This window comes from Marmota monax, unplaced genomic scaffold (genome assembly GCF_021218885.2).
Source record: "Marmota monax isolate L192 unplaced genomic scaffold, Marmota_monax_Labrador192_F-V1.1 WCK01_AAM20220418_F8-fsc00585, whole genome shotgun sequence".
NCBI classification, from domain to species: domain Eukaryota; kingdom Metazoa; phylum Chordata; class Mammalia; order Rodentia; family Sciuridae; genus Marmota; species Marmota monax.
The window spans coordinates 227,782-250,421 of record NW_026693638.1 but is presented as its reverse complement, the minus strand read 5'-3'; positions in this window follow the sequence as shown (position 1 = coordinate 250,421).

Genomic DNA, 22,640 nt, shown 5'->3' with positions numbered 1-22,640 from the left:
GGGATGAACTTTAAAGAAGAAAAGACTCTGATAACAAACTTCAGAAGCAACATCATACAGCAAGATTCAAATCAGATCAAATTTATAAAGGGCTATTGCTCTAATTCTGGCTATAAACTCAAATTACCAGGAAAAGCCTACAAAGCCAACCTCAGCACATTTTGTCTGATTTGTAGAAGCCATCACCTCATCAGAAAAACACCTGTTACCCAGTCACCTTTATTAAACTCAATGCCAAGTATCATTAGTACAGTTATGCTGTGATAATTTTCTGTTCATTCCATCACCAAATGTTCTAAATGTCTATCACTGGAAAACAGCCTCTCTTTCAATAAAATAACTGGGTAAGAAAAGAGTTTACTGCATATTGTTTGGACCCTCCATGAGTCACCATTTCCCAATATTGGGTTTGATTACATTAACACTGGGGATCCCAAATGCATTATTGTTAATGAATTTTCAAACTGACACCTGGGTTTTGTTTTTAATAGTTTAATTAAAATCCCAAGTGTTTACGTGTTGCTATTCCTCCTGAGTGAGCCCTCTGCAAATTCTGGGTGGGATCTACTTTATCCATTTACCCAACCACATTATCAACATTTTGCAGGCTGATATTTGCTAAGCCCCAAATCCTTATTTCCATGATTCTTGTTTTTATTGCTTTATTTCTTCCAAGCCTTGATGGAAGTATGGTTTCATTTGTTCGTCAGTGCAAAAATAAGCTGTTTAGAGCATCTACATCTCCCCAACATATCGGGTGATTCCTTTGTGTCAAATTTCAATAGCAGAAGTTCACTTTGTTTATTACTTTTGTTCATGTGCTGTGCATACAAATAACTGGCACTAATAAGAGGTTGTACTCAATTCAGGTATAAAATTTGTTCAAGTATTGAACAAAAGTGTTAGTTTAGGAGTATATTATAACTTCTGTGAATATTTAAAATGATGTCCTATTGGTGCTGTCTAATTTAGGCATTCATATTATTGTTCTTTTAATGCAATGCTTGGCTTGATAATTTTTTTCCTTATGACAGCAACAGATAGCACTACTCTTTGGTAGTATTAGAAAACCTGAAGGTGACAAAGAACACTTGAAAGAAAATGATTCTCACTTTCTATGCATTCACAGGCATAGAAAAAAAAAAGGAATTTCCATGTTAAGTTTACTGATTCCAAAGTGTCTTTTTAGCAACACTCAGAATGCCGGAGAGTAAGCTATGTCCTGAGTCCTTGACTTTGCTTCTGTTAAATACTTGCTTGAAATCTGTGAGGTGCTGGCTAAAAGAAAATCAATAGGTGGCAGGCAGAGACAAGTGTCTGGTCTGAAACTTCCATTTTGGAGTAACTACAAAACCAAGTAGAGCCTGGGGAACTGGGCACCATCTTTCCAATGAATCATCTTCCGAAAATGAGAACTCAGATCCAGCCTAGAAGGAGAATGTCTACAAAGGAAGCTCTTCAGTGTTCTTATTCCTCTCCCCTGCCTGTGTTAGCTCCACCATTTTGAAATCTCAGGAACCTGGACCTATGCCAGAGTTTTAAGGAAAATATCTCCTGATTCACAAATCATGAAATTGCTTGGATATAAATGAGATGTCAACGTGCATGAAGAGAGCTATCTTCATTTGATTTCATTTTACATTCCTGATGGCAGGTCAGGATTTTCCCTATGGAATGAATGAAAGGAAGAAACCCCTCCCAGAAGAGTTTCTAAGGGTCACATCCAAAAGGATGCAGAGTTGCACAGAATCCTCCTATCTGCCTCATTCTGAAGCCTGCATAGTTCTAATAATCAAAAACCAGATGGTTTTTCCATGTGCAATGCAGGCTGATATGTAATTGCAACAACCATGATACTGCTGTCCCCTTTCATTGGTCCATGTGGTTGACTCTATGATATATTTGATTATGACACAATAACTTAGATTGATTTCATGAGGGGCCACTGTGATAAGGTATGCCAGGCTCTATATCCCACCTATGGCAGAGGGCTTACTACCCAGCCAGCTGTTTCTAATTCAGCTGGATAATTAATTTTACTTAACTTTAAACACATTCTGAGCAATTTTTACATCATTTAGAGTTTAGACTATGTTTCATGAAATAAGAGCAACTAGCCAAGATAGGTGAACATTTAGACAATATGGGAATTTATCATCCTGTGGGATAAGCTACTTGGTTATTTCATGGAATTCACAGACCATTTTTAAAAATTACTTTTTATTTTCACAAACCAATTTTATCACTTGAACTTAGCTTGCTGCACCAATGTTTGCCAAGATGAAAGCTCTTTCACAATGCTGTCTTCAGACCATAACTTTTAATCCTTCATGCTCTCTCACCTTCATAAGGTTTTTGAAAGATCTAAGTTGAATACTAAGAATTCATAGGCATTTTTCTTAAAGTTTTCTGAACCCCCTGCAAGCCACTTGCCACTGTTTGTAGAGCACTCCTCAGAGTATTCTGGAAGCCAATTGTTGATGTGCAGTTTTTCTAAAGACTTGGGACAAGGGCTACATCATTTTAATCTGGGGACTGACTCTTTTGAGCAAGTCCCAGATAAAGTTAGTGATTTACAAAAGCTTTTATCCATCTCCTGATGGCTTTTACAGAGTGGAACACTACATGACCCATGTGATTTGTTTTCATTTACAAAGGTGCAGAGGCTTTGAATTTAAAAATGGAATGTTTTCTTCTCGTGCCAAATGTAAACAATTTAACATCCATTTCCCATCCAGCTATTTTACCAGTTCAAAGAGTTTATATGAATCTTATCTGTATTATATTTCCTGCTGATTGGCAGTGCCTCCTGCTTCCGCTGGGAAGCCAAAAATGTGCTGGCTCGGATTTGAACAGGAAAGGAATAACAAAGAAAACTGGGAAATAAATGTAATGAGTGGTTATGGGGTGCTGAAAACTATACTTATCGTTTCTTATTCTTGTGGAGTTGGTGCTGCCATATTGATTTGTGCCTGGGAAGTCTTTTATGGAAATGTACAACAAAAGCTTCAGAGTATTTTGTCAACAAGAAAATACAGTTTACTCTATCTTCAAAGTCCCCATCTAGTCCTGATTTGAACAATTCCATATTCCTTGCTGCTGGGATCTCCCTGAGCTCTGGAGGAGGTTTGCATTGGATACAGTAATTCACCATAAAACATAAGAGCCCCACAATGTCACAGAGCATGTTTTCAAGGCCAGGGAAACAACTCTGCAAGGACGGTGAGGAGTCTAGAGGATGAAAAGAACTGTGGCTATTCCAGGACAACTTAAAGTCGGTTTACTGAGCCCTTGAGACCCATTTTTTCCTCCTTCCAGAATGTGAAAGACATTTATTTGGCCTATTGTTTGAAGGCCTTAAGTCTTTCTCACATTCAGGGCCTGCATGATTGGAAAGGAGAAGAGGAAAAGAGCAAAAACAGCCGTCTAGACATTTCCTAGTGGAATATCATATTTAGAAACCATTTTCCTTGCCTTGTCCTAACAATACATTATGAACTGAGAAAAAGTTAGATTCCCAAACTTAGGTTCTATTGTAAGGAAGAAAGGCAAGATGTATGAAAATTTTTTTAAAAAATTAACAATCAATTTTTGCTTTAAGCTCACATTGACCATAGTTTCTGTCAAAGGCACTTCTGTAGCTGTCCTTTCCAGAATGTTCCCACCTTCCCCAGCCCCACATTCCCTTATACCCACCCTTTACATCACCCACAAATTTTGCTGTATTCTCAAGCCTCAATTTAATGAACTTCCCATATGTATGGAGAGTATGTTATTTATTTTTCACTAAATACCCTAACCAAAAGGTGATATCATGACTATCACTACCATATAATGGTTGGCTGTTTATAGTAATGGTAGGGCATAGTTATAAGATAATGTTAGTCCTGACTAAAGAGGAGCAGTGTGAACATGCATTCTGAAGCTGTATAGGCAAAATAATGGTAGAAAGAGCAAAATAGAATACCCAGGTTCTAGTTTGTGAGGAAGCATGTAACATCTCTGAGCCTCCCTTTACTCATCAATAAAATGAGGGCACAGAGTCTGATAATCTGGAAAATATCTGCTTTTAAAGTTTTCTTTTTAAGTTTTTGTGTGATTGTTGCATTTCTGGGAAACTCTTTCCCTGAAAGTCACTTCCTGGCATTAGATGCCCTTACTATGAGGAGCACCAAGTGATTTCCTAGAAGACACATGTACTGATCTTCATTTTTATAATTCCCTTTGTTGAATGTTTCCTACCCTCCTGTTCTTTTATTTGCTGCTTGCCTTTCTCTCCCTCTCTCCCCCAACCCCTTTTTCTCCTTCAAAAAATATACTGATTTCCTTCCCTGCATTTATACATGGTTACCATTGGAAAGGTCATTGATTATTTGGACAATGACAACAAAATATTTCATTAAAAGCTAATCTCCAAATATTGAGCAGCTCTAGAGATGGAATATTCTCATTAAGTTCATTTGATGATATGCAGTGTATGCAGTTAAATTTGAAGGAGGATGCACATAATTTCTTAGCTTCAAAAAACCTAGCTCCTCATAGAACACCTCAAGTTAAGATTATTTTTGAGGAAGGTAAAAGTTTAGTCAACTGATACACCTAAATGTGTACATTTTACATGTTACAAAATCTTATCAGCTTTTCATCACTGTGACTATTATACCTGACAAAAATAACTTCTAGGCAGAAAAGTTTCAGAGGTTTAGTCCATGGTCAGCTGACTTCATTACTCTGGGCCTGAGGGAAGACAGAACATCATGGTAGAAGCGTGTGGCCAAAGAAAGCTTCTGAGCTCATGGCAGCCAGGAAGGAGGGAGGGAGGAAGAGAGAGAGAGAGAGAGAGAGGGAGAGAGAGAGAGAGAGAGAGAGAGAGAGAGAGAGAGAGAGAGAGAGAGAAAGAAGAGACGGAAAGAAGCTGGGGTCAAAATATAGTCCCCAAGGGCATGCCCCGGGACCTATTTCCTCTAGCCACAGATATCACCCTGTGGTCCGTTCACAAAATGAACCTATCAAATGGATTAATTCACCTATGAGATTACAGCCTTCACAATCAAATCACTGTGGTAAAGCCCCACCTCTGAGCCTTGCTGAATCAGGGATCATGCTTCCAACACATGGGTTTTGTGGGGGACATTAAAGTTCTAAACCATAACACCAAGACACTAGTCCTATAGGAGTAGTGCCTGGCTCAAAATAGATGCTCAGACAATATATGTGAAAACATCAAATAGAAGGATGAAAAAGTTGCCTTTCTATTATATATTTCATAGTACTAACTGACTAATAGATGGTTGTTATTATGTAGACTACTTCATTGAAGATGGAAAAATAATTTTAGTGGGTCTCATACACTATCCTCCATTACCTATTTCTTTTCTTCCCCAAGAGAAAGCTATGAGCCTTATTAGTTGCCCACACTATTTAGGCTTTATTGAAATTTTAAACTATATAGAGTTTTGTCCTAAGCCACTAGCATTTTACATAGCTAATCTGAAGCTTCATTCACAATGTGATGGAGAGACTGATAGGGGTGTTTTTAGGTTTATTTACCTGGGGTCATTGTCTGGACCTTTGTCAGGTATCTTATTACCTAGTTTTTAAATATAAGTGAGGGAGTAGGACACATACCATCTCCAGCTTCCCTCATGACATTAATTTTGTAGCTCTATGAAGGCAGCAGCGATGTTCACAGAATGGTTTTGTTTATTTTAATACACAATGTATATATATGATGGCATTGATCACTATCTTTAAGTAGTGAGATGATTGATGGGTTTTAACTTATTATTTAAACTTTTAATCTGAACATTTTTACAATGAAAGTATATGATTTTGTACTCAAATGACATAAACTAAAGTCCATCTACTTAGAGTAAAAACTAACTCTAGGGGGAAAGAAAAGATAACAGGAACAAAATATTAGTTTCCATATCTAGTCCTAGATCTGAGCCCACAATTTGTTGACTCCTTCTTGGAGATTCTTAGTAACTCAGGACAGGGCCTATGAATGCACACATTTAACAAACTTTAGGATGGCAGTTTGTTTTTGTTTTTAGAGGAGGAAAAGGTTTTGAGATCATGGTTTCAGAGGTTCAGGCCACTGTGTGTTGACTCTATTCCTCTAAACTCAAGGTGAGGCAGAACATCATGTTGGAAGGATGCAGTGGAGGAGTATTGCTCCATTCATGGTAACAAGGAAGCAAAGAGGGAAAGGGGGAGGTGAACTGTTTCAGGGCACAAAACCAGTGACCCACTTCCTTTAGCCCCTTGCATATACTTACCATCCAGTTAGTCCATTCAAATTAGAATGGACTGATGGGTTTATAGCCAAGATGACACTTTGAAGAAACTGGATCTAACAGCGTAACATTGTATGGATATGGTTCTTGGCTTACCTTTATGACTGAATCAATTTTAGCAAATATTATTTTCTTATCTATAACTATCACTCATAAGGCAAAATGCCTGCATCAAAATCTATTTAAGAGTCTCACCATCATACTTGGTGTTTTGTTTTGATAGAAGGATCTGGGGTTAAAGAATTGTCAGAAAAAGATCTGGCATTAAAGAATTGTCACACTAAAAAAAAGTATGATTCCACCCCAGAGAGGAATTGAATAAAGCCCAAAATGCTCAGCTCAGCATCACAGAGTTTAATTTATCTGGGTCCTAGATTCCCAGGACCCTCCAAAATTATGCCGTGAGAAAGCACAGACTGATATCTAAAGTCAGGGGGAAATCAATAGGGCAGTGGCTTGGAACCAAGTCTTTATCTGAAGCTTTGGTACAAGAATGAACTCTCAGTAATGAAATCATGGGTCATCCCCAAGCAACAGATTAGCTGGTCAGTGAACTGAAATGACTTTGTTTCATCACTAGGTTTCATTTGAATTGTCAAGGAAGACAGACTCAGAAAAAGAAAGCGATAAATGGACACTAAGAGCTTTCAACATTAGTTCACTAAGGATTAGATTTTGTGTAAGTTATCTACAATTGAAAGAATGGCTTAATGAAAATAAGTACCAGGTTAATTATGATTTTGATGCTTTGACCACATCATTAAGGTGTTGACAGAGAACAAGTAAAATGGATGGTTGAACAACAGGATGTCTTCAAATGACTGGTTCTCACCCCAGAAACAGCAATGCTGTGATATTTATGTACTGCCTAGCCAGTGCCCAGCATTCCCTGATGTGGTTAGCCCCACATGATCACTTTAAACAGGAGACCCCCAAACACCAAATCTTTTTCAATGTCAGTGTCATTTTGGAAAAATGTTCATTTTTATTTTTCCATAGATTGACATCTGAAGAATTTCTCACACATTTGACATACACATACATATGTTTATGTACCTTTGTTGGGACTATATGTGTTATGTAAAGATGTGTTTGCAAGTACAAGTGTGTGAGGGAGGGAGGATATGTGAGCATGATTTATTTAGGAGGCTAATTCCCTCCCTTTTTCCTTTAAGTGATTCTCTGTCTTCACATTGTTCCAGAAGGCAAAAAAAAAAAATTAAAAAAGGATGAAGGAAGGGGCAGAAAGGAAGAAGAAATCATCAAGAATGAAAAAAGATAAGGAAGAAAAGAGAAAATGATATGAAAGAATGAGCAGAGCAGAATTTATAAAAGAAGGAGTAAAGGAGTGAGTTTGAGGATCCTGGCTTTCCTCTCCCTGCACATCTTGTCTTTCCTCAAATTCTCCAGCTGCTACAGACTCTTCTACCATGCCTGTCCCATCCATTGTCCAACCCTGTGCATGCCAAAGCTTTCTTATCATACTTCCGAACATGGTCTCCAACACTCCATTTAGAATCAGAATTTTTTTAAAGATTATTTTCCCCATCATTAGGATTGTGCCAAGAAGCTAAAGAAAATGCAAAAGCTTATGAAGAATTTCCACCACTTTCCTATTGTTTGAAACCATGAATGGTGAATGCACAGCTCCATAAGGCCTTTCATGAGGCAGCCCTTAATTCCTCCCTCCCAGCTGCAGAGACCTATTTAAATTTATGCAGAAGGATAGCAATAGCCCTCCTTCAAATTAAATTCAAACTGCCCATTATTAGGCACCCCATTATGCATTCCATTCTTTGTAGGGTTTTATTTTGAGGATGTACATTGCTGGGTAAAGAGAGGCCTTTAGGGTACAGTATATTTCAAAACACAATTAAAATAAACTCCTCAAGTGGAAATGTAACATGCATTTGTATTCTATTAAAGCCTTTGGCCTTACCAACTTCAGAGCGCTCTTTTACAAGGTCATTAGTAACCAGCCTTACACATTAAGCAACAGGCATCAGCAGCACAAAAACAAACAAGGGCCCCAAACACCACAATAACTTCCTGTACCTGTTCTTGTTTGCTTGCTGAGCTCTCCAACATTGGGAGCTGCTGAAATACATAAAAGCGTAACAGCTTGAGTCAATATTTGCCAGCCTAAGCAAGTGATTTTATTTAGCAAGATGACTGAACCCGTTGAATAAATACATCTCCTGGTAGGCAGGAGAACAGCTCCAGGCAGGCACTAAGGGAAGGGCCAAGGGCAGCTCTGCCCTTGGTGTGGGGTGCGGCAGGGCCTCTGAGTCTTCAGAGGGTCTGGCCCTTGGCCCTTCCCTGCAGGTATAAGGGGTGTGGTGCCAAGGGAAAAGGAAAATGCCTCCTTTCTCTTCCAGGCTAGTGATTCTCATCACAATCACCTGGAGGTGATTCTATTGATTCACACACTGATTGCTGGACTCACAGCTGCTGATTTACTATGTCTGGGGTGGGACCTGAGAGAATTCGCATTTCTAACACTTTTCCATTTCCTTCAAAGATGTTGATGCTACTGGTTCTGGCACCACATTTTGAGAACCACTGATCTAGTACAGCTCTGTCCAATAGAAATGTAATGTGAGTTAAATTTCCTGTAACTATGTTAAAACACACACACACACACACACACAAATTAAGTTTAATTATACAGTTATGCTTGGTATCCATGGAGGGCAGTTTGCAGGAACCACCTGTGAATACCCAAATCCCTGATGCTTAAGTCTTATATAAAATGGTGCAGTAATTGCCTATAACCTGAGCACATCATCTCATATACTTTCAATGATCTCTAGATTACTTTTATTTTTAAAAAATATTTTCCATTTGTATTGGTGCATTATAATTGTACATAATGGTGGGATTTTGTTGTTACATATCCATACATGCACACGATATAACAATAGAATTTGGCCAATATCATTCCCCTGTATTTCTCCTTGTCAACCTCTCCTCCCTTTTCCAAGTTCCTTTCCTCTATTCTACTAATATCCTTTTGATTTTCATGATCTAGATTATTTTCATAGTACCTAATACAATGTGATGCTGTGTAAATAGTTGTTATACTGCATTGTTTAGAGAATAACAAGAAAGGTCTATACATGTTCAGTCCAGAGGCCAATTGTTTCCCTGAATATTTTTGATCCACTGTTTGTTGAATCCACAGATATAAACTCATGAATACTGAGGAACAACTGTATATCCAACATGTTATTACTTAAAAATATAATCAACATGCAAATTGTTATTTTATGTTCTTTCTCTTGGTAATATGTCTTCAAGTTCCAATGTGTACTTTTCACTCACAACACATCTTAATTCTAGCCACATTTCAAGTGTTCAATGGCCCCTGTGGTGTGGCTACTGTATTATAGCATAATTCTAGATAATTCTTGACCATCCCAGAACCACAAATTCCTTATGGCTATGAGTCACCTTCAGGGGCCTGGATATTCCCACAGGGTATATCTGGCTGTGGAAGTGGAATGAACATCCTCATACTCAAGGTTTCACTAGTAGTAGGTGCTAGCTGAGGGAATAAGGTTTTGAGATGAATTTGGACATAGAGTGGTGCTGAGAATCAAACCCAGGGCACAGCAGAATTTATAAAAGAAGGAGTGGAGGAGTGAGTTTGAGGAGTTCGAGAGACTGGAAGCTGCTGAGAGAGTCCAGACTTGGAATTGGCATGACCTAATTTAAGATTCACTCTGCAGCTATTGGGGGGACAGAGCCTGAATCATAGCACACATGAGCGCAAGGCCCTGTGTGGTATGAGATAGATTCAAAGAAAGGAAAAGTGGATCAATCTGATATGTATGTGTGTGATTCTGTGTGTGTGAGACAGAAAGCATTCCATTGATTCCATTTCAAGCTTCCTTTAGTTACACAACAATCCATTCCCCATAACACACCTTCAATGGATTTTTCAGAATTCTGCTCACTTCTGCTCTTGCCACATCTCATGTGTTTTCAGGGCACTTAGGTTTGGGGTCTGGAGCTAACTCAGAGCACTGCTTACACTAGAAGATACCTCACTATGCTGCAGGGCTCTCCTTCCTGGCTGTTTTTCTTTCTTTTACAAATGGCTTGGGGGCTGACTTGAAGGAGTGATCATAAAGAGAATGATTACTTTTATGCTGGCTGCAATGAAGAGAAGACTCAGTGAGGAGGGAGTTATACATGGAAATCAATACCAGCATTGGAAAGAATCCCCTTTTGCCCATATAAGTGCTGCCCACAGGGTCAATAGCTGGAATTAACCTGGATCCTTTTTTTATTATTATTATTTTTAATAAAGCCACTTTATGATAGACTCTGATGTGAACTCCCAGGCTGCAGCTGCACCAACGTGAAGGAAAAGAACAAATGGTGTTATCTGAGAGTTATCGCTTGTTCTGGTGGGTACCACTCCCCACTCCACCTCCTCCAACTCCCAGTCCCCAGAGACTCAGAGAGAGGAGAGTGAAACTAAGCCTCTTATGAACATAAACAGATACCAATATAAAAACAAAAGCATTCATTGCTCAGATTTTATTAGTTGTTTACTTTTGTAATATGAAATAATAAAAATTAGCTTTTATAGGTATGGCATACTGACTGCCTAGTAAATGCCAAACCTCTGATTGGTGCTCTGTTTATCTCATTTAATTCTTCAACAATCCTAATAAGATAAAGACTTGGAGACCAGGGATGAGTAAACATCTCAAGGAAGATTATAAGTGGTTGACAGCCTACCTTTTACCAAAGTCTTTTTCACTCCCAAATCTGTGTGGCTTGCTGGATCAGAAAGGCTTACTTGATGGATGCTCCCTTCCTTTCTGTCTAAAATAGAGGTCAAAAGGCTCAGGTGTCTGTCTGGGTACCTTCTTCCCAGCCACCTCTAGTCATTGCTTCATTTAAGATGTACAAGGTTGGGGCCGTTAGAAATTACTTCCAAGATAATTCTAGGTCAGACCTTGAATCTTCTCTCACACTTCACAACCAATTCACCAATAAATCCTGTTAAGTCTGCCTTTATTTATATATTCATATTTACATTTTTCCCAGTAATGAAGATTGAACCCAGGGACACTCTACCACTGAGCTACATCCACAACCCTTTTCATAAGTTTTTAAGTCAGAGTCTCCCCAAGTTGCCCACTTTGGCCTCCAGCTTGCATCCCTCCTATCTCAGCCTTCTTATTTGCTAGGATTATAGGTGAGTGCTACAGCATCTGTTTTAGGTCCTCTTTCTAAAAGATCCAGACTGCGACAATGCTTTGCTGCTCATCTGCCCTGCTCATCTACTCCAGTCTGATTCTGGCTCTGTCCCCACATAGTTGCAGAGTGAATCTTAAATTAGGTCATGCCAATTCCAAGTCTAGATTCTCTCAGTAGCTTCCAGTCTCTCGAAGAGTAAAAGTCAAATTCTTTGCAATGGCCTGTAAGGCTATATATACTCACCCTGAACACACACATACACACGCATGCACACATACACATGTACACAAACCCACATGCACACACACTGACACACATGCATGCAAGCACGCAAGCACATTCTTCTCCAGTTTCTTCTTCTTCTCCCTTCCCCCTTCCTTGCTCACATCTCTCTGGTGACATCATCTCGTGGCAGTTTTTCATACTCACCAAGCACCCTTCTGCTTCCTTTATACTAAGGATTTCCTCTGCTCCAAATACTTTCTCCTCATCTAATAAAATGGTTCATTCCTTTACTTCCATCTGGTGTTTTCTTATCAGAAAGAATTTTACCCTGGCTACCTTATAAAAATAACAACCCTTCATTCCTTTTCACCCTCACTTTGCTGAATTTCTCTCTGGCACTTTCTACTGCCCAACATATTAAACATTTATTTACTTGTTTGTTGCCTCTGTCTCTCCCACACCCTCACCCTCTGCATCAAAATAAAATTTCCATAGAGATTTGTTTGATTCACAGCCCAAACAGTTCCTGGAATAGTTTCTGACAGGAAGAAGGTGCTCTGTAAATATTTGTGGAAAGAAAGAAAGAAAACCATTTGGGTGCCACCACACAAGGAGAGAGGAACAATACAATGAATTTTAGAGAGATGATTGGGTGTCCACATACAGAGAACCTCCCCCTTCCAAGTTAATCTTGACTGACTCCTTAAAGTGCAAACCCCAGAGGAGTTTCTAGCTGGGAGTCAACACTTGTTCAGCCTGATACCACTTCAGAAGCTTCTCTACACCTGGCATCCCTGGTATTGAATAAAGCAAGCACACCACAATGGGCTATGTTGTTTCCCATGATTCTCTGCATTTCTCAGAACTCAGAGGAGGACAAATTGACATCAGTGGGGGTCTTCAGGTGGTTATTCAACAGAGTCAATCCAAAGCCTCCATTCTTTCTGCTTAGCTGTGCTGTCCCAGCTTTCTGAGTCATTTAAGGACAAAGGTATAAAGAAGAAAAACTGACAATTTGTAGACTTAACCCAGTTTGTGTTGTAGATAGTTTCTTCAGGGTGATGCACCATACCTTGAGCAAAGTGGCCTCCTAGGATGGGTATTGAGACTGGAGCAGAGTTAGAGAAAGCTGGTCTGCTACTTAGGACAGCATGAAAACAGGGATCAACATATATTTTGCTACTTTGGTCTTTCTAGCTGAACTGAACTCAGCAGCTCTAGAGATGATAATGTTAGTAAAAAGTCTCAACCTCTCAGCATAGAGAACTAAACTCCAAATTGATACTTGCCAGACAGCAAACTAGACTAAGTGTTCGCCTACATAGATCTAATCTGTAATATGGAAATTTTCACCTGTTTCTTTAATATTCTCTGGTTTGTGGGGGGGGTCTTGCCATACATGGCTGGGCTACCTTTATTTGTTCTATTAACCAGTAATTCCTAAATCTTCATGATCTCTTGTTTGGCATAGGCAATCCCATTGTAGATATGTGTATCTCATGATCCAGAAGAAATGGCCTGCTTCAAAAAAGACAGGGAGGAAGGGCCTCCCAGCAATATTTTAGATAGTTCAGCATTCATAGCAGGAGAATCGTTCACAAGGGTAATATATTCTGGGAGTCTGCTGGAATGCTCACCTGACAAGAGCCCTGTTGAGATGTCGTTCATTCCCCCGGGAGCTTTTCTGTTTATATATACCTTTACTCATCTTTCAGCTGAATAAGAAGTTGAATGGAAACTTCAGTGTTTGAGATCACAAAATGGGTTTGATGCTCTAAGGACTTTGATATGGAGAAAACCAGAGTTAACAATCCTTATGTATAGGCTAGTTCTAAAATCCTAGAATTTGGGAGTTGTGTAGGACTGTAGAGATTGCTTCAGATGCAGTTAGGTATGGTAACCACTAGCCACATGTGGTTATTTACATTAAAATTAAAAATAATTTAAATCAAATAAAATTAAAAATTTAATTTCTTATTCATACTAGCTGGTCAAATGCCACATGGGGCTAGTGGCTACATATTGGGCAGCACAAATAGAGAGCACTCTTATCATTGAGGAAAGTTCTATTGAAGAGCACTTGTTAACCATTTGGACTGCTCATCTCATTTTACAGAAAAGAAAACAGAGTCTTATGCAGGTCAAGTTAAAGTGTCTTTCCCTCTTGACTTTCAATGTCTTGGCTATAATGAGAAAGGACCCACTTTGTCTTACTTCTTTTCATGCGTCTGACCATCTAATGACAGTGTTAGCTGTTATCCTGTCAACACCCAGCACAAACACAAATGAAGGAAACCAAGCTGGTGACATAAGTAACTGGTATGAGTAATTATAAGGTGAAATTAAAATAAAGTCAGGAAATTTTGCCTTCTCTGTGAAACCCACCAGGACGAATATGAAGGAAAGAGACAGATTTTCCTAAAAGCACTGTGTTTAGATGTATAGCTCACAGAACTACCTCAGTTACTATGGGACTTCAATTCTTACTTAACCAATAAATGCATTTTATCCTGTTTCTTTGGTTTTGTATAATGAATGTCATTTGGGATTTTAATTGCCTAAGTAACATGAAGAAAGCTTTCCTACAGTGTCCATGGGACATATTTAGAAACACTTGGGCCATAGCAAGGAATAAGCACTAATGGTGATGGCTACTATCACCTGTGTAGGGAACAACTATTTTCAATTACCTTGTAGATGGAAAGCTAAGGAGTCAGGGGAGCAGACTATGATTCTATGGTTAAGAACTCACAACTAGAAGAAGGCTGGGTAATTCCTATGAAAACTGGAACATATTTATATACAGGAATCTCTCTCTAATAATTTGCTCAATTTTTCTATGCACTTTAAGAATCTCATATTTAGGCCAAGAAATCCAAGAAAATACTACCATTTTCAAGGTTGACATAAATCTAAGAAAATTTTAGAGCTCCTAAGGGTCAGGGAAAGTATTTTTATTCATTTATATTCCCCATCACTCAATTCTGTCTCTGGAACACAGTATGCAGCCACTGTCTGAGGGAGGAAGGAAGGAAGGAAAGAAGGGAGGGAGGGAGGGAGGAAGGGATTTCTATACACTGTATTCTCTGATTTAACCCACACTCCAGATCACATATCACCCATTTATAATGCCATGTGCTAGTCTTCTATGTTTACCCTTTCTCAGCCTGTTTCAAGAATCAGCTTAATCCAAGAGAAAGCTATGGGAAACAAAGATTCATACAGCATAGTATATTTTATATATTTAATAACTGATCTGTCATGGCATTTGTCTGCATTAAAAGTTGGGTATCATAAGTGGCTTGGCAGCTGTGGCCTCCAGTGAGGTTATGCTTTCTGCTCTACCTCATTCATGCAGATGGACAGCTTGGTACAGACCAGCTCTCATGTGCTCCTAGGGTAGGTCCAATAGCTTAATGGTGGGAGGTGCTTCCCATACAATAGATTTGGGACCTTTGATGTGCTGAGTAATGTTATTCTCCACTTCAAAGGCTCAAAGGTACACAACTACTAAGGGGTGAAGTTAGAATTTGTCCAAATTCAAAGCTACCATTCTTTCTGCTATATGTTGTTTTGGTCCAGTTGTTTTATTGGCATGCATTTTGGAGAACAAAGCAGGGAGACATTGACATCAAATAGGTATTGTATAAATTATATGCCAGATTTTAACTTTGTAATAAAAATGAGAGACTTGTAGATAATAAAAAAAAAAAACCACAAGTTGGTCTGATGTTCATGGCTTCCCATTATTGTTCCATCACTAATTTATAAAAGTGTCATGTAGTATCTAGCTGGTACCATCAGGTCACTCTGAGTTTTGTCTTTTTATGTTTTTACTCCTGGATCTAATTTTCATGTGGACAAGTTTCAGAAAGTTATGAGACCTATTCTAATACTAGTGTAGCTAAAGACTGACAGATCTTGCTGACCATCTGGTATTAGAAAGTACAACCATTTGTCCTGAAGTCCTCTTCATGTCTTCATTAGGCATCTGGAAATAAAAATAAAGGTCTGGATTGAAGAAATCTTAGGGCCTTAATTCTAACTCTCAGAGAATTAAACATCTTGAAGTACTGGGATATAGTTATGTTCCTAACAACCTGCCCCTCTTCTTTGCAACACCTAATACAATTGGATTTTCTTGACTCTTGTCAAGTATCCTTGCAGACTATGCATCTATTGAAGGCAGAGACTGTGAAGTTCTTTTTAACATAATGTCCCAGGACATAGCAAGCACACAATGCCCTGTCAATAGGTGGCACTAAAATGTTATTGAAATAAATGTATGTTTAAGACACTGAGCTCTGTGAGTTTCATGCTGGTTTACTCTCTTTTACATAGGTTAAAGGTTGGAGAACTAGACTGGAGAAAAAATATAACACATGCCTCTGATCAAGGTGTCTTTCAAAATGGTGTCTTTTGTTCAGTGGGTGCAAATCTGTACAAGTGTGTCTTAAGTAAGGTAGAAAGGAAGAAGTTTGTCCTTAGGATCTCCCTGGCAGGACAGTTGTCCAAAGATGAATGCCAAATGAGAAGGAGGAGCAAGCTGGAGTCCTTGGAGGGTTTTCCTGCTCCTGGAACATTCCTGCTTTCAGGGGTATGTAGGAATATCTAAATAGATAATGGTTGACAGACAACTACATTCTAAGGAACAATCACTTCCCATAAGTAGTACCAAAGGAGAGCTCACCCACTGGAGGGTCCCAGATGGGAGTCCAGCAATTTTTCTCTCATCTTTTTCCAGGAGTGGCAATATCTAAAGTAGTTTTAGCTCAAGGGCTTTAGTAGTTTCTGGGAGAAAGACATACCTAAGCAAAGGAAGGCAGCTGTTGTAGAAAAACTGGGTCTCATACTTACTACACTCTAGATGGTTTGAGAATTGTTGACTCAAAGGTTTATACAAGCAACTTCACCCTCTCATGCATAAGGAAAAGGAAGCTGCAGACAGAGCTTCCACATTGTGGGGGCAGCCTCACCATCTGGATACTGTACAGTCCTGTGTTCTCCACTCAATAGAGGATTGATCCCCAGGAGTTTGAGCAGACTGGCTTAGGTCAGTGTCATGTAATTGCCCCTCATTACCACTATTTTTTTTACTCAATATATAAAATGTTCAGTTTACACAATCCAGTTCTGATTATGAAGAAGTCACTTAGTTTTACCTATTTGTAAATGCAATTGTTCATCCATTTAGCTTTTCTTTTTCACCAAGTGTCTATTGAAATCCTGCTATGTACTAAATGACTAGGAAAAGGACTAGTCACATCTACTACACACAGTAATTACAAATATAAAGTGAGATAATTTAAGAAATCTACTAGCAGAGAGGTGGAGAGTTAATAAATTCCTACTGTTTATGAATTTAGAAACAAACACTGACAGTGAGGGAGAGAAAAGGCTTTTTAGGATTTGGTCCAGCCAGTGTCTCAACCTTGTTACAGAAACTGGGTCATACATTGTGTTTTACTACTGAAGACTTAGAGGTGCATTTTTTTTTTCCTTCAATGATAAAATTGAGGTATCAGTCTGATAATTGCCAACAGCCCAGGTAAAATGAAATCAAAGATCAATGTGTACCCATGGGCACATATTTCCCTAATTTTGCTTTGGAATTTAGTTCAGACTATAAATCATAGAAAATAGAGCCTTCTTAACAGGAAAACCACCCTCTAGGGAGCATGCAGGAAGGTGCTGCCACCTCAGGTTAACAGGAGGGCTTCCCTGGAAGCCTCCCTGAAGCAGTCCAGAGCAATGATACCAATATAGCTCTCTGCACACACTGCTCTGCCAAAGATCCGCCTTTAGCTCTCCACCTCTCCAGCAGGTAGTTCAGCTTATACCTCACAGTTGGTTGAACAGTGCTGCTGGGTTGCCTGCAGAATTTATTTATTTCTGTTCTCTCTACTGTGGAAACATAGAGTAGAGCTTGAACGAAAAAAAATTCAAAATACCAAGAAGTGGGTGGATAACCTAGGGCCACAATGAAAAGCCAAAAAATTCTTATTGGTTGCTTTGCCTGGTGAATCAATGGGGGCTAATTAAATGTCCTATTGAGAAGGGGGATATGGTGTGTTTTATAAGGCTGAGTAATCCCTCAGTGAGGTAAAGTTAAGGTTTCTCTCATAGGAAGCTGCTGACTAATGTGAGGTGGGTGGACTCTTTGGAAATGCCCTGAGCGATTCCAGCTGGTACACAAGTGAAGAACCCTTTATTAACCAGCACCTCGAGGGCCCCAGTGAGGGAAAGAAATTTAGGACAATTATGTATTTTTCCTACTCTGCTTCCCCAAGAATTAGACTTTGCAGCATTGTTAAAAATAGGGGAAAATGTCAGAGAATTCTGTATTGAAATCAATTTCTACATAATTCTCCACAGTGCGAAAGTAGAGACAATATTCTTCTAGCCAAAATTTTTATCTTCTTTTTTGACCTCACAGTCAATCTGCAGAAATCTACCCTTCACTATGCTTTTGTCTCACCTGGCCTGGTGGGGTGCCCCTGTGAACATAAATAGCTTTAGATCTTTGCCTTCTCTTCTTCAGTGAAAATTAGCTTCCTAAGAAGATAAAGGGGGACACTTCCCAGACCTCTGACACTTCTTACCATTTCTTTTTGTCTTTGAACAATAGCTTGAAAGAAAGATACTTTATTAAATGCAAAGTGAGGGAAAACTTCTTGATCAAATTCCATAGTTTTTTTTAAGTCCACATACATAAAATTCTGGTAAAGATCTTTCAAATACAATTTTAAGGACAGTGGATTGCAGGAACATTTATTTTTATTACTTCAGAAAAGTTGGGAAGAATATGGCTCTATCCAGACAGAGTGTAGTAAGGATGGAATAAGGTCATCTTCATTTATTTAGAGAAATATAACCTAAGAGACTCGAATAATAATGGAAGAAAAACATCTGAAATTCACTGATTTTGAAATTAATTGTATGTATTTAAAATTAGTTTCCACGTTAATATGGGTGTGTGTGGTATAATTATGAAGTAATTAATAGCAAGTTAAAAACAAACTATGTTGATCATGATAATGCCCATAAGCTATGGTGGCTTACACTTATTTTATTAATTTATTTTTATATATTTAATTTTTAAAACTGATACATAACATAAAATTGTACATATTAAAGGGGTGCCATGTGATATTTCAACATGTGTATGCATTGTGTAATGTTTAGACATATTTAGCTCCCCAAATGTGTCTACTTTTTTTTTTTTAAAAATAAAGTGTTAGTAAATCAGAGGAATTATTATTCCAAAATACTACATATTATTAATATTATAGAATTTATTTTGGAGTGAGTTTTGAGACTGAACTTTTGGAATTCACCTTTGTAGTTAAGAATATACCTGGTCTAGATGCAGTGGGCAAGAATAGCTTCATCAAAAGTAGAGCTGTGATTTGTTCAAGTGATGTCTATGAAGTGGTGCCTAGGAAGCTCTGTGTTCTCATTACCAAAAGAACATTGAGAAAAACCCAAATAGAGACTGTTTGAACCAACTTCATCAGAGCTCTGGAAAATAGTCAAAGTTTACAGCTACCAAGTCAATATCTAATTAAAAAAGAAAGAAAGACATCTTCAAACTGGTAGAAAATTTCATGGTATTTTTACTTGTCCTTGTCCCATTTCCTCTTTGGCATGGTAGGTTTTGGTCTTTAGGCAGTGTACTCCTTCACAGTCCCCTACCTTTAAACTTGAAGGAGCAGAGCAAAATTTAAATTATTGTGTACATCTACTGTAGCTTTTCTGAGAAATATTCACAATATGGGTTCAAGGTAACCATCACTGTTTTATTCAGCTGGACCTTAGGCAGGAAAAGTGGGCATTGCTTTTAAAAACTGAAAAGTGACTATCTACCTGCATATATCCAGGCAAAAGAATACAAGTGGAGACAAACAACAGGACATCTAAGTCCAGAAAAACTGAAGTGAGACTCTTTGGAAAATTAAGACATTGAAAAGCATTCATGAGTATGGAGGAATCTAAAAAGCCACACACATTCAGGAAATGCATGCTCCAAAAAAAAAAAAAACAAACAAACAAAAAAAAAACTAAGAAGACCTTAAACATTTACTTTAAGATTATTGCTGACTCATAAGAAGCCTAGCTAAGTGCTGAAGAGGTTTCTAAGCACAGATCCAATTTGTAAAGACAGGAAGAGTTTCTGGTACTCAAATCTCTGTCAAAATATTAACTGACCACAGAGACATGAGTGATCCTACATAACATGGAATAATTTTTTTTTTCAAAAATAGTTTGGGAAAAATCAAGAGCAAGTGGCTTATTCCAAAAACAGAATAAATTAACAAAAACCATCCATGAGGAAAACAAAAAACCACGCTTACTAGCTAAAGACTTTATAACAACCATCTTAAATATGCTTATAACATGAGCAAACGTCTAATGAAATCACAGAAACAAGTATAAACAAAATGACAAAATCAAAAAAGAGATTTTGAAAAGGAATCAAATAGAAATTCTGGATATGAAAAATGTAAGAAGTGAGAAAGTTCATTAGAGAGATTCAACATAAAATGTGAACAGGCAGAACTAATAATTACCTAAGTTGGAGATAGAAAATTGGACATTACAAGTCTGAGGAATGGAAAGAAAAATAATGAAGGAACTCGAAAGATACCATCAAATGGACCAATCCTGACACATTATAGGAGTATTTTAATTTACAAGACAGAGAACAAGAAACAAAGATCATTTGAAGAAATAATGACCAAAAATTCCTAAATTGGCTAAAAGATATGAAGCCTACAAATTCAAGAAACTCAACAAATTCCACGTATGATAGACTCCAAGACCAAGTACTGGCAGTTTCAGTCTCTGGTTTCAAAACGGTGCTGCTGCATTGTACACCTCAGGAGAGGAGAAATAGCATGTCTTCACATGGCCTAAAAACAGAAGAGGGTGAATACACTCCTAAAAATTCTTTTTATAAAACAGCACTAATCCATTCATGTAAGCAGAGCCTTCATGACCTAAATTCCTCCCAAAATTGTTGCAATGGAAATTAAGTTTCCATCACATGGGTTTTGGAGAATACACTCAAATCATCATGCAATGTGTATGAAAACACACACACACACACACACACACACACAATATTATCCAGTCACAAAAAATAATGGAATTCTGATAACATTCTATAAAATTGATCAATCTTGAATACTAATTAAGCCAGATATAAGATAACAAATATTGCACAATTCTTATATGAAATACCTAAAATAGGCAAATTCATAGAAAGTAGAATAGAGATTACTAGAGGCTTAAAGGAGGGAGGAAATGAGAATTATTGTTTTATGGAATAGAGAATTCTGTTTGGGATGATGAGAAAGTCCTGGAAGTGATGATTGTTGCAAACATTCCAAATGCATTCAATGCCACTGAATCACAAACTTAGCAAAGTTAAAATGGCTAATTTTATATTATGTATGCTTTATCACAATTCTCCAAATGTTTGGATTTAAAGTAAAAAGGCTTTCCATGACATGTATTTTACATTATTTAATACCAACTTAACTTGCTACAGATTCTTTCTTTTATGGTCTTATAAAAATAGGGACGTTTTATTTTCTTTGCATATTTTGTTCTCTTCACTACACAATAAGCTCTATGAGGGCTGATACCATATCTGACTTGCCCTCTGATACATCCAATGTCTATCTCTGTGCTTGACATCTAGTAGCTGCTCAATAAATATCCATGTAGCAAATTGAAGATCATTATTTTTTCTAGGACTCCAAGTCAACTTTTTAAATACTTTAATTTGGGGAGAAGAAAAAAAGCAAACAAGACTGCAGAAAATAAAAATAAAAATAAAAAATTTCAAAAATCCCCTCAAATTATTTATTCTGTTATTTTTCTTAATAAAATTAAGTTACATGAAAGCTATTGCTGCCTTTTTCTACATGAACTTGTTTATTCTGTAATTTCTGTGATCTTCAAGGCCAATTGAAATATACTTTTGTCTTATTAATTTAAGCATATGTTGTGGATGAATGTGAGGTGTTCCCCAATGTGAGGTGTTAGGCCATGTAGGACTGTTCAGAAGAGAAATCACTAGATCATGAGGGTTGTAACTTCATCAGTGCATTAACACTTTTGATGGATTAATAATTTGAATGGACTACTAAGTGGAAACTATAGGCAAGTAGGACATGGCTGCTGCAGTCTGGCTGGGCACAAAATCACGAGCCACTCAAGCAGGAACAAACTATTTCTGAACTCCACCAGCACACTCCACACCCTTCTGGGGGAAAAAAATGCCCAACGCCACAAGGCTCCTCCCGGGACCACACCCCAACAGGAAAACCCTCCTCCGGAATTCCCTCCTATGCACTTCCCCAACCAATGGGAACTCTCCAGGAGTCCCAAGAGAGCTCCAAAGTAACATGCCTAGGCAGACAGCAGGGGTCTAATCTCCAATTGAATGCACATCTTAACATAATCATTATCATCTCAATGGCTTGCTGGTGTCACCTTTCAACCAAAAATGCCATTCGTCATTCCTACTTGGCTATGACTCTCAGCATCTCCCCCCTTCTGTTTAATTAAACAACAAGCAATGTGGCTTAGGGACTGTGCCTGTTAGGTTGTCCAATGCTACATATGGTCCTTACCTGTCATCGGATGAGCTGACCTCTAGGCGTCAACCTCCTGTCTTAGGTTGGTACCACTGCAATTGGATCATACCCGTCACTGACTACCAGTCCAGCACACAGCCATACTTGTGGATAGGCCTATACACCAGTGGGGGGGTGAGATTCTTTGCCTCACCTCTGTTGGCTCCCAAATTTGGCCTTGGTGCCAGTGGGGGGGTGAGGTTCTTTGCCTCACCTCTGGTATTGTGGCATTTTGTATCCTCCCCTTCTGCTT